Raw genomic sequence first — 14,674 nt, 5'->3', positions numbered from 1 at the left:
TATGGCACATTTGCAACAGTGCACTCCAGCAGAAAGCCGGATCGCTGAGCTCAGGATTGGGCTCATACATTTCTTCTTGGACAAGTCAAGTTTGCATCAATGAATTAGTGTATACCCACAGGAGTTGGTTGCTACTTTTCAAAGAACCTGTCACATGGATATGTTTAGTAAGTGAGCAGCAAGTGCATCCAACCCTTGATTTAAAGCATATTTACTAGTAAGCTAATCCCATTGAACTGAATAAAACACATTTTTGCCTCTGGTGGGTTTAGGAACTTTTCTTGGAAGTATGTCCCATTCTCCAGCTCACAGGTGTATAAAATAAGGAGAAAAGCTTATGGGAAGACCTGGTGAAAATGTTGAGTGAATCAGACATCACAAGTCTGTGACTCCTCCTTATTCAGGGTTATACCAGCCTTGATTGAAATGTGCAAAACAAGGTGTTCCATTGTCTGTTTCTTCCTTTCTTTAATATACAAGCTAATTTTTATCTTCCTGTACCTATTTTTACGCTCTCTCTCTCTCTCACTATATAAAGAAATATATATTGCTGATTGCTTCATGCCAACTTCAATTTTTCCGATTTGAAATCTCTGTATTTCCCTGTCATCAAGGAGAGAGAGAATCTTCCATTTCAGCTACCCCATCCTTCCACAGAGTAATATGTGACATAAAACCCTTCAATTTTTGATCTATCATCATTCCAGAGCATTAATAGCTTTTACCAGGTTATAGGAGAGAGATCTGAAAACACAACAAATTACTTCCCTAAGCAGAGAGATATGCCTGTGTCAAAAGAGAAGGGGCAAGGGGTAGCCTGTTTTCCTGAAGTGGCTGCTAGAAACCTTATAAAGATGTTAAATGATTTCTTAGTTTTCTTTGATTTCTGGTTTGATTTCATGAAAAATTCAGCTGTAGATTAATGCTCTTTTGACTTGCCTAGGGGTGAAGCAGGAACCAAGGAAATACTATTTATGTAAGCCAGACTCCAGGACCCCAGTCAGGGATAAGGTCCCTCATGTTCTATGCTTTGCACAGATCAATAATGCATAGTAGAACTAGTGTCACTACAGAAACAGTTTGCCATCAAAAGAGCCAATCAAAATCAATAGGAGGGGCCTTCAGAGAGCAAAATTTTAGCAGAGTGCTGGGAAAGAATGTAGATATCACAATTGGCTTAACTGTCAAACAAGTTCCTTACAAGCACAAACTGAGTTTCTTTTCCATTTCCACACTGGGCGGGAAAGCGACACTGAAGTTCCCACGATAGCAAACTAGTGTAGATAAATATTCTGATATTGTACAGACAATTTAAAAAAATAGCATCACCAAGAACAATCTTTTTCAGATAGAAATACCTTTGAAGATATAAAGGTACACATGGCTAAGGAAATATACACACTTAAAACATTTTGGATAAAAACATCCTAAACATGTAGTTGGTGCGGTGCAGGACCCATGGGGGGAGGGGAGTGCACCCAAGTCACCCAGGGGAGTGACCCAAATTGCACCCAAGTCCAGGGTCAAAAGGGGGGACCAGGAGCTAAAGGAAAGCTAAAGGTTTGAAAATTTCCTGGGACTTACATTTTCCAATCCCAGCAGGACCCATTAGAGGGGGTTCAGGGTGTATAACATACCTGGGCCCAAGGTCAAAATGGGAGCCAAAAGAGGGGAGCTGGAAATTCCCTGGGATCTTAGAAAATGCTTGCATATATTGTATGAAGACTAGCATTCACATTTTGCGTAAGCCTAAATTACATTTTGTGTAAGCACTGAATTATGATTCAGTGATCGTATTAAATTATGATCCAATGGAGAAAGGAAGGGGACCAAAAGAAACTGTGCAGCCCCTGATAAAGTTCCTTTCAGAGACCCTGGTGAGAGGGATTGGGAAACTGACAGCCCAATTCTATGATTGAACCGTGCTGCCAGAACTCACATTCTGGCAGTGAAGCCTGCCTTACAGCATCACAAAATGCAACACACTACAGTGTACTGTCGGATCACTGCTGGAAACAGAGAGTGATGCTGGCCTTGCAGCAGCAGCCTTCCTGCGGAGGAAGGGGAAGAAGTAGATCCAGCGCAATGGTGCATGTTGGATGTTATCTCTTTTTAAAACCTCCCTGCACTCTTTCCCTCCTTGCATATATGCCATCAAAACAGGTGGCATAAGTCCAAGAAGACCCATACGCAGCCCCAGGGCTTATGTGGGGTTAAGTAAAAATAAACTTTACTTACTTCATGTTTGCTCTCATTTTCTTCATATATTTCCTTCTGCATGTAGTGCCACACCATTGCACACACAGCAAACTGTAGGAGTTTGCTCCTACATTCATGTACGATGGTATGTGCATTCCACCCACTCATGGACAAGATGTCCTTGGGCAGCAATAGTCCTATGTCACCCTGAAGATCTTGACCTTGGGAAGTCAGTGAGACCTGAATGCTAACAGCAGAAGGTGTATGTTTAAAACACACTGCAGTGTTTGGTTTGATATAGCCTAGTGGACCTACACTAGAAAATCTCTTACCTACCTACAAACTCATGCCATGCAGATTCTTGACCATGTTGCTCCCCACAAGCTACATGGAATGGCTGAAAAGACAATGGACTGAAGAAATACTGTACTTGCTGTTCTGAAAGAAAAAAAAATTGGATGAACACATGCTATTCCCAACATGGCATCCGTCTGCTTGCACCATCAGACTATACATTTCATAGATCTATGATCTGGTAAGATGACATGCTCTCTGCAACATTGAGATATGCGCGAACTACAAAGATATAAAACAGCGGTTGTCAAACTTTCAGCACCAGGACCCACTTTTTGGAATGAGAATCTGTCAGGGCCCACCAGAAGTGATGTCATGACCAGAATTGACATAATAAAGCACAAAAATTTTTAACAATTCTAGGCTGCCATCCTATCCACACTAACCCAGGAGTAAGTCCCCCTTTACTTTCATTGGTAAAAGCATATACATAGTATCCTGTTAAAAGTACAAATCTGTACATCCCATGGAAGCATCAAGTCTAATGTGTTAAAAATAAAATATTTAAATGAATGGGGACCCACCTGAAATTGACTCATGACCCACATAGTGGGTCCCAACCCACAGTTTGAGAAACACTGACTGTGATGTATCATCCCGCTTCACTGAAGGACAGATTAGGATTACAACACAACCAATCACATATTGTATGTCTCATCACCCATGAGGGATCACTGTGTTGTGATAGTCCTAGATTCCATCTCATCCAGCCATTTATTCTGAATACGCTCTTTTATTCCAAATATCCCTAAACATTCTGATTAATTTCCTTAAAATTTTGTGCTCCACAATCATTTTGCACAATGGAGAACGAGGCCAAAGTGCCATTTGCGTTGCAAAGTGGAATGTATTTGCTTCCTGTCTTTCAGTTGTGTTGCTGGTAAAGACATACAGCAGGAGGAAAATATCTCTGTACTACAGGGATTGGCTGTAACTAAATGCTTAAAATAGAAAAAAGGCATTGGAAATATCCACAAAGAAGCTCCCAAGAGCAACAAAGACATGAACAAAACACACATATGGTGGCAACAGAAAACAAATTGCCAGCTATTGTAAATCCTATTATTTTCTCAATGCGTCTAAATACTGTACTACCAGGACTCCCACCGACTTCACCAGCATGGAAATATAATATGATTGTGAACATATTTTCAAAATAATACAGAAGGCACTGGAGTCAAAGTAATTTCCAGTGCCATATGGAATATGACCTCGGAAGCTTTTCTCCTCCTTTCGATGTCAAAGTGTATAACTTGTTCTGAACTTTGCATTTGGGTGTAACACATAAAAATGCTTTGGGAGGGTTGTTGATGCTGAGTGTTCAATTAAGACCTTATTGAGGTCATGTTGCTTTGTGTTATCTGTTGCTTGGCCTTATCTAGTCGTTGCCTTAAATGGTTTCTATGAAACCAATGGGACGGGAAGTAGTGGAACAATTCACTGTAACAGCCGAGCCATAGGCCATGATTCAGTGAATTGCTTTTGCTACTTGCTCTCATTGTTGACTGTGAAAGGCAAGGATTCACTAACACCTGCAGTTCTAAGGCTAACAAAGTATTCAGCTGAAGTCATAGTACTCACCTGATAGGTGGTCTCCAAAAGGCTTACAGAAACTGGACCTCAGTCACTCATCTGGGCAAGGTCTATTGACCTATAATACCTGTAATTAACAGCCTCCTTCACTGTATCCTAAACCCCTTTCCCAGCCCTCCCGGTTTTATACTAGGCTTTCTAGATTTGTGCCCACTATATAATTGGTGCATATCCGAGATGTCCCATAGGGAAGGCTGGGGCTTGACATGGGGTAAGGGGAAATATATCCTCTTATCCCAAGGAGACCTCTAGTTGCCTTCTAAACTGCATTGTATACAGTGCAGGCCATGCAGCCTGACAATGCCGGCACAGGTTAAGATTAGGCTGCCAATGGACTAAATGGTTTGTGTGAAAATGCCTGCAATTATCCTTGGCAATGTTGAAACTGTAACGTAACATTTGAACCTACACTCTTGCCTCCTTTTTCCTTCAAGGACCAAACCTAATTTCCCCTTGCCCCAAACAACATCTGCAAAGTGTGATTGTCAAACAGAACCTGTCAAACGAGATTTCCTATTGCCTCTGTGACATTTCTGAAGACTTGAGGCAAATATGTATCGCCCTACCTTTTGTGTGCCCAACTAGACAGCCAAATGAATTTTCCAAAAGGCAACTTGGATCTTTTCTTCCCCCCCCCCCAAGTCTTTATTTTTTTTATAATGAGGTCATAAAAAGAGCGCATCAAACACAAAGTAACTATTAGCACAATAAACAATTCCGAAGTTCACATAAGACTTTCAAATGATGTTTGGAATAAAGCAAACAACAAAAACTGTATATTAAATACAATTCTTAAAGACAGCTAATGTATCAAGCACACTTCAGCAGGTTGGTAATGTTCCAAGCAAACAATGCAAATTCAACACTACACATAATGAATTATTCAAAACATAGATGCCGTGTGTGGCTCCCCACCACAAACACACAATATCCCACCATGCCTGGAATGCTAATTTTGTTGTAAGTGCACAGCGCCAGTTTTACAGTGCACCTAACTCACATTTCAAGCAAAACTATTTAATATCATGTGCAAATATTATAAAGTATAGTCCAATGAATGCATAATGGCCTCATCTCATGAATAGGATATAAACAGCTGGAGCTTAACCATCTCCATCCAAATTGGTACCATTTCACCTAAAGAAGCAACCAAAGGTATTAACAGTGATTGAAATGGATGTGGAAAATGTGTCTGCCAGGCTGTCCTGGATGTTTGTCAGAAATTACTCTGCCTAGTTCACTAGCATAGCAGACTGTATGACAAAGGAGACAGCAATAGTACAGTATGCTACTAAACCAGCGCTTCCCAAAGTGTGGGTTGCGACCCACTGGTGGATTGTGAGGTCAGCCACAGTGGGTCATGATCTGAGCCCTTCTGTCTGCCCTTTCTCGGAGCCCTTCCAGATTACTTATTAGACCCTCTAGAGGCCTCTCCCAGTCCGGTGACCCATTCTATAGGCTTCTGTGGGCCTCAGAATGGCCCTCAAAAGCATCCATAAGCCATTTCCGTTTTTGGAAGCCAGTTTGTTTCCAAAAACTGGAAGTGGTTTATTGAGTTTTCCGAGGGCCATTCTGAGGTCTTGTGCTGTCAAATACTGTACCCTGTATTAATACCCTACCATGTAGGCCCATTTATACCCTACACTGTCAAATACCAATTAAACACAGTCTTCACTAATTTGTTGCCCTTGGTTCTCCCAGACTTCAAGTAACTCTTCCAAACGGAAACAGCAAGAGGCCTACTGACAAGTTGGACAACAGCTCTTTCCTGGAGTCCTCAATATTCTTAACCTTTGCAGAGAAGCTGTTTGCTTCCCCCTTCCATCACCTGTCTTTCATGTGAGCATTACCTTCTTCAGTTATGGCTCTCTTCAAGTCTCATCTGTCCTGAATTCCATACAGTCCTTGCCTTGCTGAAATGTACTTCCCACATTCCAATTCACTGAAAGCTCTTGCATCCCAGCAGGCACTCTATTGAAGAAGTGATGGCCAACTAGTTTTACATGAAAAAGGCAGGAACTGCCAGCTAGTTCAGGGGTGTCAAACATAAGGCCTACAGGCTGAATGCAGCCCCCGGAAGCAATTTCTCCAGCCACCATTATAATTGGGCTCTCCCAGTTTGATAATTGGGCTCTTTCATAGTTTGAAAATATGAACAAGATTTACACATTTTCTCTTCTATCATTTGCAGCTAATGAATTCCTAGGTGAGACCAAAGTACTTATTTCCAGCTATCATAAGAACATAAGAACAGCCGCACTGGATCAGGCCATAAGCCCATCTAGTCCAGCTTCCTGTATCTCACAGCGGCCCACCAAATGCCCCAGGGAGCACACCAGATAACAAGAGACCTCATCCTGGTGCCCTCCCTTGCATCAGGCATTCTGACATAGCCCATTTCTAAAATCAGGAGGTTGCACATACACATCATAGCTTGTAACCCGTAATGGATTTTTTCTCCAGAAACTTGTCCAATCTCCTTTTAAAGGCGTCCAGGCCAGACGCCATTACCACATCCTGTGGCAAGGAGTTCCAAAGACCAACCACACGCTGAGTAAAGAAATATTTTCTTTTGTCTGTTCTAACTCTCCCAACACTCAATTTTAGTGGATGTCCCCTAGTTCTGGTGTTATGTGAGAGTGTAAAGAGCATCTCTCTATCCACTCTGTCCATCCCCTGCATAATTTTGTATGTCTCAATCATGTCCCCCCTCAGGTGCCTCTTTTCTAGGCTGAAGAGGCCTAAACGCCATAGACTTTCCTCATAAGGAAGGTGCCCCAGCCCAGTAATCATCTTAGTCGCTCTCTTCTGCACCTTTTCCATTTCCACTATGTCTTTTTTGAGATGCGGGGACCAGAACTGGATGCAATACTCCAGGTGTGGCCTTACCATTGATTTGTACAACGGTATTATAATATTAGCCGTTTTGTTCTCAATACCCTTCCTAATGATCCCAAGCATAGAATTGGCCTTCTTCACTGCCGCCGCACATTGGGTCGACACTTTCATCGACCTGTCCACAACCACCCCAAGATCTCTCTCCTGATCTGTCACAGACAGCTCAGAACCCATCAGCCAATATGTAAAGTTTTGATTTTTTGCCCCAATGTGCATGACTTTACACTTACTGACATTGAAGCACATCTGCCATTTTGCTGCCCATTCTGCCAGCCTGGAGAGATCCTTCTAGAGCTCCTCACAATCACTTCTGGTCTTCACCACTCAGAAAAGTTTGGTGTCGTCTGCAAACTTAGCCACCTCACTGCTCAACCCTGTCTCCAGGTCATTTATGAAGAGGTTGAAAAGCACTGGTCCCAGGACAGATCCTTGGGGCACACCGCTTTTCACCTCTCTCCATTGTGAAAATTGCCCATTGACACCCACTCTCTGCTTCCTGGCCTCCAACCAGTTCTCAATCCACGAGAGGACCTGTCCTCTAATTCCCTGACTGTGGAGTTTTTTCAGTAGCCTTTGGTGAGGGACTGTGTCAAACGCCTTCTGAAAGTCCAGATATATAATGTCTATGGGTTCTCCCGCAACCACATTCCTGTTGACCTTTTCAAGAATTCTATAAGGTTCGTGAGGCAAGACTTACCCTTACAGAAGCCATGCTGATTCTCCCTCAGCAAGGCCTGTCTATGTGTTTTGAGATCCTATCTTTGATGAGGCATTCCACCATCTTACCCAGTATAGATGTTAGGCTGACTGACCTATAGTTTCCTGGGTCCCCTCTCCTTCCCTTTTTAAAGATTGGTGTAACATTTGCTATCCTCTAATCCTCTGGCACTGTGGCTGTTTTAAGGGACAAGTTGCATATTTTAGTGAAGAGATCAGCAACTTCATTCTTCAATTCCTTAATAACTCTAGGGTGGATGCCATCAGGGCCCGGTGACTTATTGATCTTTAATTTATCAATGAAGTCTGAAACATCTTCTCTTTTAACCTCTATCTGACTTAATTCCTTGGTCAGGAGGGGCCATTCGTGCAGCGGTGTCTGCCCGAGGTCTTCTGCCGTGAAGACAGATGCAAAGAACTCATTTAATTTTTCTGCCATCTCTAAGTCTCCCTTTTTCTCCCATTTCCCTCCCTCACCATCAGAGAGCCAACCGCTTCTCTGGCAGGTTTCCTGTTTCTAACATATTTGAAGAAACTTTTATTATTCCCCTTAATGTTGCTGGGCATGCGTTCCTCATAGTCTCACTTGGCCTCATTATTAATCATCTGATTAATAATGTCATTTTCTGCCTAATGATGCCACATCCGGCCCTCAGCAGGCACCATGAATGCTATCTTTGGCCCTCTATATGAAATGAGTTTGATATTTCTGAGCTAGTTGGTCTGAGGACATAGTGTGATGGGGCAGTAACTTTTGCTGAAGCTAAGCAAACCTAGGTGTGCTCAGTGCCTGAATTGTTGATCACCTGGGAACCCTCTGAGGACCTCCCTAAGTTTCATGAAGAAAGGGAGGATGTGGGACATACATGTAATGAAGATTAATAGCTCCTAATGGAGCCAGGTTCTTCTTGTATGGTTATTACTTAAGAAAACTTTACCATTACAAGGTGAGCAGCATGGTGGAGACATTTCTGTACAGAGAAATATCTAGAGTGCCACCCATTGGAAACATCTCATTGAAATGGGTCATGCACAAAAGCCAAGATATAGAGACCAGGAAACCACTCTGTTGCCCACCACCACATTTATCTGAGGCCTCTCCATTTTTACTTTCATCTATTGGGGAGCCATTAGGAGTTATAATTTTGCAGCTCCATTACCAGATCAGGTCTTAAGAACGTTCCTGTCTGTTGTTTTTGCCAGTCTTGGATGGTTTGGTAGGGTAACAGCCCAAGCCTATTGATTGCCTATGGCAGCAGATTGTAAACTCCACTACTGAAAGCTTTGTTTCAGGGTATGAAAAAGTTGCACTACTACCATGCACTTTGGAGGCACCAGGCCCAGCATCAGTCAGCATGGGGCGCAGCACCAGAGGTCAAGTGGCAAGGACTCCCACTGGTAAGTTCTACTGCAGGCCAGAGGCAGGCCTTTTCAGGGCAGGAGGAGGGCGGAGAGGGGACATAACTGGGTGAGGAGAGGGCATGGGGAGGGGAAGAACAGGTCCAGGAGGGGGGCGGTGACAGCGGCAGGCTCTGCCGTCATATTCTAATCCTCCTTCTGGCCCAGGAAACCCAACACGTGTCTCATCGTTTCTGCGCGTGCTCAGTAACGGACACAGATATGAGACCATTACATGAGGTACCTTACTCCAAGGAGATTTAGTGCTGCTTCCCTGGCCCACTGGATGCAGTGGTCGCTCTTTTGGCTCCTGGGCAATAAGGAAGTATAATATAGGCTATGAGGCTCCTCAAACTTACAGTAGCTAAATAGGTGACATAGATCTGAGGAGACCCATTTACCATCATGTAGCTTACAGGGAGGTTAAGTAGAAAAGGTTTTTAATTATCTCTTCCAGGCCAGTTCTTCCCCCACCATTGCATGCAACATGTTCCATTGGTGGCTCTCCATGCTATGGGCTGGCAGGGAGGGGACTGGACTGCTTGTACCTTCATAAGGATAATCCCATATTCAAGATCCCAGCATTATCTATCAGTGGAAATTCTTTCAGTGAGACGCACCAATATTTTACATCTCAAAGAAAACACAAGTTGATTCTATCCTGTAGTGTCCAGATCACAAACCATCACATCATGAAAAATGACTGAACATGGCTAGGCAGGACATGGAAACATGTGGAACTATTCACAAAACCATATCCTGCATGTTTTTGTTGATTTCTCTCACCCATCAAGAGAGGGATTGACTGTTTTGCGGATGGGAGTGGTTGGTCTGGGTTTCAGCTATTTGGGAATGGATTTCGCTCATCCTGAGAAGATACTTTCAGGGTATCTACTTCCCTAGTCTACATTCATGATTTAATTGGTGTGGACTGTTTTGAAGACTAGGCTGCCCCTCAGTGGCACAATGGAAAAGGACACTGGTGCTACGTTATTATGGAAAGGTGATCACAAAGATTGAAGTTCTTTCATGGTATTTAAGAAAACAGCTGGTTCTAGCGATCCAACGTTAGGCCGTTTATGCCCATTTTCTTGAATGCTTATTAGTTTCTTGTGCTTATGGAATATTTGTACACAGCTTGAGCACTGTGTAGGGTGGGCTATGCTACTGAAGGTGCAATCCTAACCAAATTTCTAGCACCGGGGTAAGGGCAATGCAGCTCCAAGGTAAGGGAAAAAGCATCCTCTTACCTTGAGGAAGCCTCTGACTTCTACCCAACTGCAGGATGCAGCACATGCCCCATTGGCACAGCTATGTCAATGAGGGAAAGTTGGTTAGGATTTGGGCCCGATTGTTTTAAGTGGCAAGATAAACTATACATAGTGCTTTGGAGTGACAAATTGTATGATAGGTGCTAATTATGTGTAGTAAATACTCTCTCTCTCTCTCTCTCTCTCTCTCTCTCTCTCTCTCTCTCTCTCTCCTAAATGTTTACTATTTTACTTTTCAGCACCAATTCAAAGAATGATATAGTTCATCCATCCAATCCTATCCCCTGAAAAGCAGAAGCATTCAGACATTCCATGGAGGTGTGCACTGAATGTTATGGTAAGAGAGCAATCTGGAGGCCTGTGAGAGGTAAGGGGAAATATTTTTCCCTTGCTTTACATAGCCTCCTGATGACCTATGGGTTTCCTCTGAAGTACACCAGCTGTATAGATTGCATAGATCTGAGGTGAGCCAAGGGGCAGGCCGGGCTGGGCCAAAGAATGGGCAAAAGGATCCGGTGCGCAAGGCTAACTGCCTGATTAATCCCCTCCTTTCCCACCATGCCCCCCAGTTCTTCCCCCAAAACACCAATTACTCCCATCCCCACCCACCGTCCACTCCAGTTGCCAATGTACCTTTTCCAGTGGTGGCTGGATGCTCTGGTACAATGTCAGCAGCCAAATGAGCTGGTGGTCCCATTGCGTCTGTCATTGCTGTGTCTGCAGCGGTAACGGAGGGGGCCTTCCTCAAACATAATGTTAGTTCCATCAGCTGAAGTTGCCCAAAGGACCTAGCCGCAGACATCTGTATGCTTACTCATGCAAATCCCATAAAGTTCAATAGTTCCAACCCCACTTACATATGCATGGGATTGCAGTTGTGAACTCCAGTCCTATGCATACTTACACACACTTCAGTGCGAGCTTAAATGACTAGAGGATTGCAGTATAATTTATCATGCTTGTGTCACTGAAATCCCAAGTAAGTCCCAAGGTAGAAAATTTCAGCAGGTCTAAAATGAGACTAATCTTACAGTGTTACTATTTGGCATGACCCAGTTGTTAAATAATTATGGGCCATTAAATCACAAGCTATGTATTGTGATAGGATCCAATTGTGGAGGTTCTTAGATCCCAAACGTGAGCAGGGGGAGGAAAGACTCTTGCAGGAAAATATTGTGATGGGTCAAAACAACTTCTATCTCATCCAAAATACATGAAATGTCCCAAGCCAAAGTTTGGTGACCATGCCCTTTACTTTTTGCCAGGGAACATCCCCCTCTATAGAGGGCAATGTACAACTATTAGCTCCAAACTGGGACTGGATGATTGTGTTGGCAGAGGGAAGTGAGAACATCTCCATTCCCTTAATTAATATATGTCCTGGGCCAGACTTGCCCAACTGATGGAGCAGCCCACCTGACGGGCAAGGCAGGAAAGGCCTCAGCAGGGCAGGGTGAGGTCCTTTAGCCGCTTGAGTGGAATACACCCACAGATGCTGGAGCAGGTGAGGAACAGCAAGGCACTGCAAGTGGTCGCAGGAGCCTTCCTGCAGAGCCAAAGTGAAGGCTTAGGACCCAGAGGGGTGGAACCAGGAAGGGGGAGGGACCACCCAGGACAGGGGAATATAAGGAGATAGCCAAAGTTGAGAAAAGCCTGGTTTAAAGGGAGGGCTAGTGGTTGGGACACTCCAGAGCCCTGGGAGGCTGGAGAAGGCCCCGAGGCTGAGGAAGGTGCTATAAACCCTCACCTTGCCTCTGCTCTGAGTCCCAGGGGAGAAACAGGCAGATAGCCCAGAGGAGATAAGTCAGGTGGGTGAGACCCTACATAGGCTGCTGCCCCTATACAGATGGGGACCCCCTCTTGTGGCCCCTATCAACACATAAGGACCTGCAAATCCTTTTGGTAGATGTTTTGTGTGAAGGGAGGCTATGTTCTTAAAAGGGTCAATCAAGGGCTGGTGATACAGTCTATTTTGGATCTCTCTAAAGCAGTCAAACGTTTTAGCACTAGGACCCACTCCTAAAATGATACTCAGGACCCACCTAGCTTCAAGAAACTTTTTAAAAAGTGATCTAGAAAGAAATTGCTTATTTGTCTGTCTGCTTGCTTGCAAAAAAAACAAACTCAATCCATTTCTTATAATGAGGCAGCCCTAATGAATAGCCTCAAGGCTTGTGGAGCTTAGTTACTTAGTGACCCAGCCTTCACCTGCCCCCACTGCCTCTCATTGACAGATTTGGAAAAAAGCACCCCAGAAAAAAAAGACACTCAAACATTTATCTCCCCATATTTACACCAGCTTACAAACAGCAGGAGCTCATCTCTTTACAGGGCAATTACCAGCTATCCAATTTTTGAACAGCCTCAAGGCTTGAGGCAATTAGTTATCTGATCTAATTATTAACATGATCTAAAACACATCACCCATGTTTTCATTGGAGGCTCTGTGGGTCCCACCAGAAATTGGGTCCTGACCCACAGTTTGAGAAATGCTACTCTAAAGAATAAAATTAGCAATGTGAGTGTGGCCCTAGAGCCAGCTTTCCTCTTTAAGTGTGATATCAGGTGATGGCTGGGGCCTGGGCTGCCTTTGTACATCCTTGGCTGATGCATCTGATGCAGCTTTTTCTGCAAAGGTTAGTCTGTCCTAAGGCTGCAACCATATGCATGCTTATTTGGAAATAAGAACCATTAAATTCAGCAGGACTTAACACTGATTAACATCATAGGATTGGCCTGCAATTTTCCCTTTAGTTTATCTACTTTGGGCTCTATTCATCTTGCGTCTCTGTTCTATTATGTAAGAAACCATTCATACAATATGTGTCTGCAGTTTCTTCTCCCGCAGCCGTCTGGAGGGAAGAGACCAGACCTTGGATTATGACATCAACTGCTGTGGATTAAAAAAAAGGAGATCTTAAAGGTGCACAGAAGGCAATTTATTGTTCACTGGGTTTTCAGTACTAAACTCTTCCTCAGAGATGACTCTGATTCAACTGTTTCAGAGGGAAGCCTATAATTCTGAAAATGAATGATGGGGCAATACAAAAATAAATGAGACCCTCTATATAAATGGCATGTCAACACAGCAGTACCTGTGCTTGTTTTGCTGGGGTTTGGGGGCAATGGCACTACCTACTTGCTCTCTGATAGAGCTGCCTTCAACACTGAGGGCTTGGGATCAGCCCAGATGGGACACCCTGTTAGGCGTGAGACAGTGCCTAGCCTGGTCCACTTCTGACACCACCCCAGATTGGATGGCATTACAGATACTTGCAACTAATGTTCGATATTAGCAAAATGTTGCCAAGAGGTAGTTTATGGCGGTGGGCATTTCCTAGAAGTATTCCAACATGATCTCAAGGCGTAGCCAGCTTCAGTAAAATTGGGTGCATGTAGGCTAGACTTATTAAAACTAAACTAATGGGAGCTCTGCCACTGTTTTCAATGCATCCCATGACTGCATCCCATGATATAAAGTACAGATTGCAAAATATGCCCCTACACCAAAAAATCTGTGATGATTCTACTTTTGATGAAGAGATGTGCGAGATATTATTCAATGTCAGCAGTAACCTCAGCTTTTTGCCTTCACAGTCTGTGAGTCAATACAGACATGAGACAGATGGATAATCAGATCTCCCCCGTGTCCATTTTTATTTTGAAACAGTCACAGTGTACAGGGTCTGATTAGTGGTGGCACTGAGATGGTGCAGTCTTTCTAGTTTAATCCCCCCCCCCCCCGGCAGCTATTATTAGCCTCAATGGAGAAAAAGACTGTATTGTGCTTGCATTTTTCCCCTCCAGCATGACTGATAGCCGATTCGATGGTGGTTGTGGTAATTTAGATTGGGAAAATGTCTCATAAGGGACATGTAACAGCATCCTAGCTCCAATCAAAATCAGAGCTGTCTATGACCACTTAATTATTATTTTTTTAAATCAGGAGATCCGATAATAGATCATTCACATCATGTCTGTTTTGACTTTGCAATTTTACCCAAAAAAGCAGATTCCAAAAAAGCAAACATGCATTATAGCGGTTAGCAAATTTCACTTTCAACAGTTCATATTCTAGTTCCTAGTATTCCATATTTTATCAATTTTATTTCAGTTCACTTTTCTGCACTACAGTACTCCTATCTTGACTGATGAAGACAGCAGAAGCAGTTGAAAAGTCACTTGTAAAAAGAGTTATGTTATCTGTTGGGCTAAAACCTCTAATCTTGTCATTTATCACTCAT

The sequence above is a fragment of the Tiliqua scincoides genome, chromosome 1 (genome assembly GCF_035046505.1).
Source record: "Tiliqua scincoides isolate rTilSci1 chromosome 1, rTilSci1.hap2, whole genome shotgun sequence".
Taxonomy (NCBI): Eukaryota; Metazoa; Chordata; class Lepidosauria; order Squamata; family Scincidae; genus Tiliqua; species Tiliqua scincoides.
Note: the sequence above shows the minus strand (reverse complement) of the source record.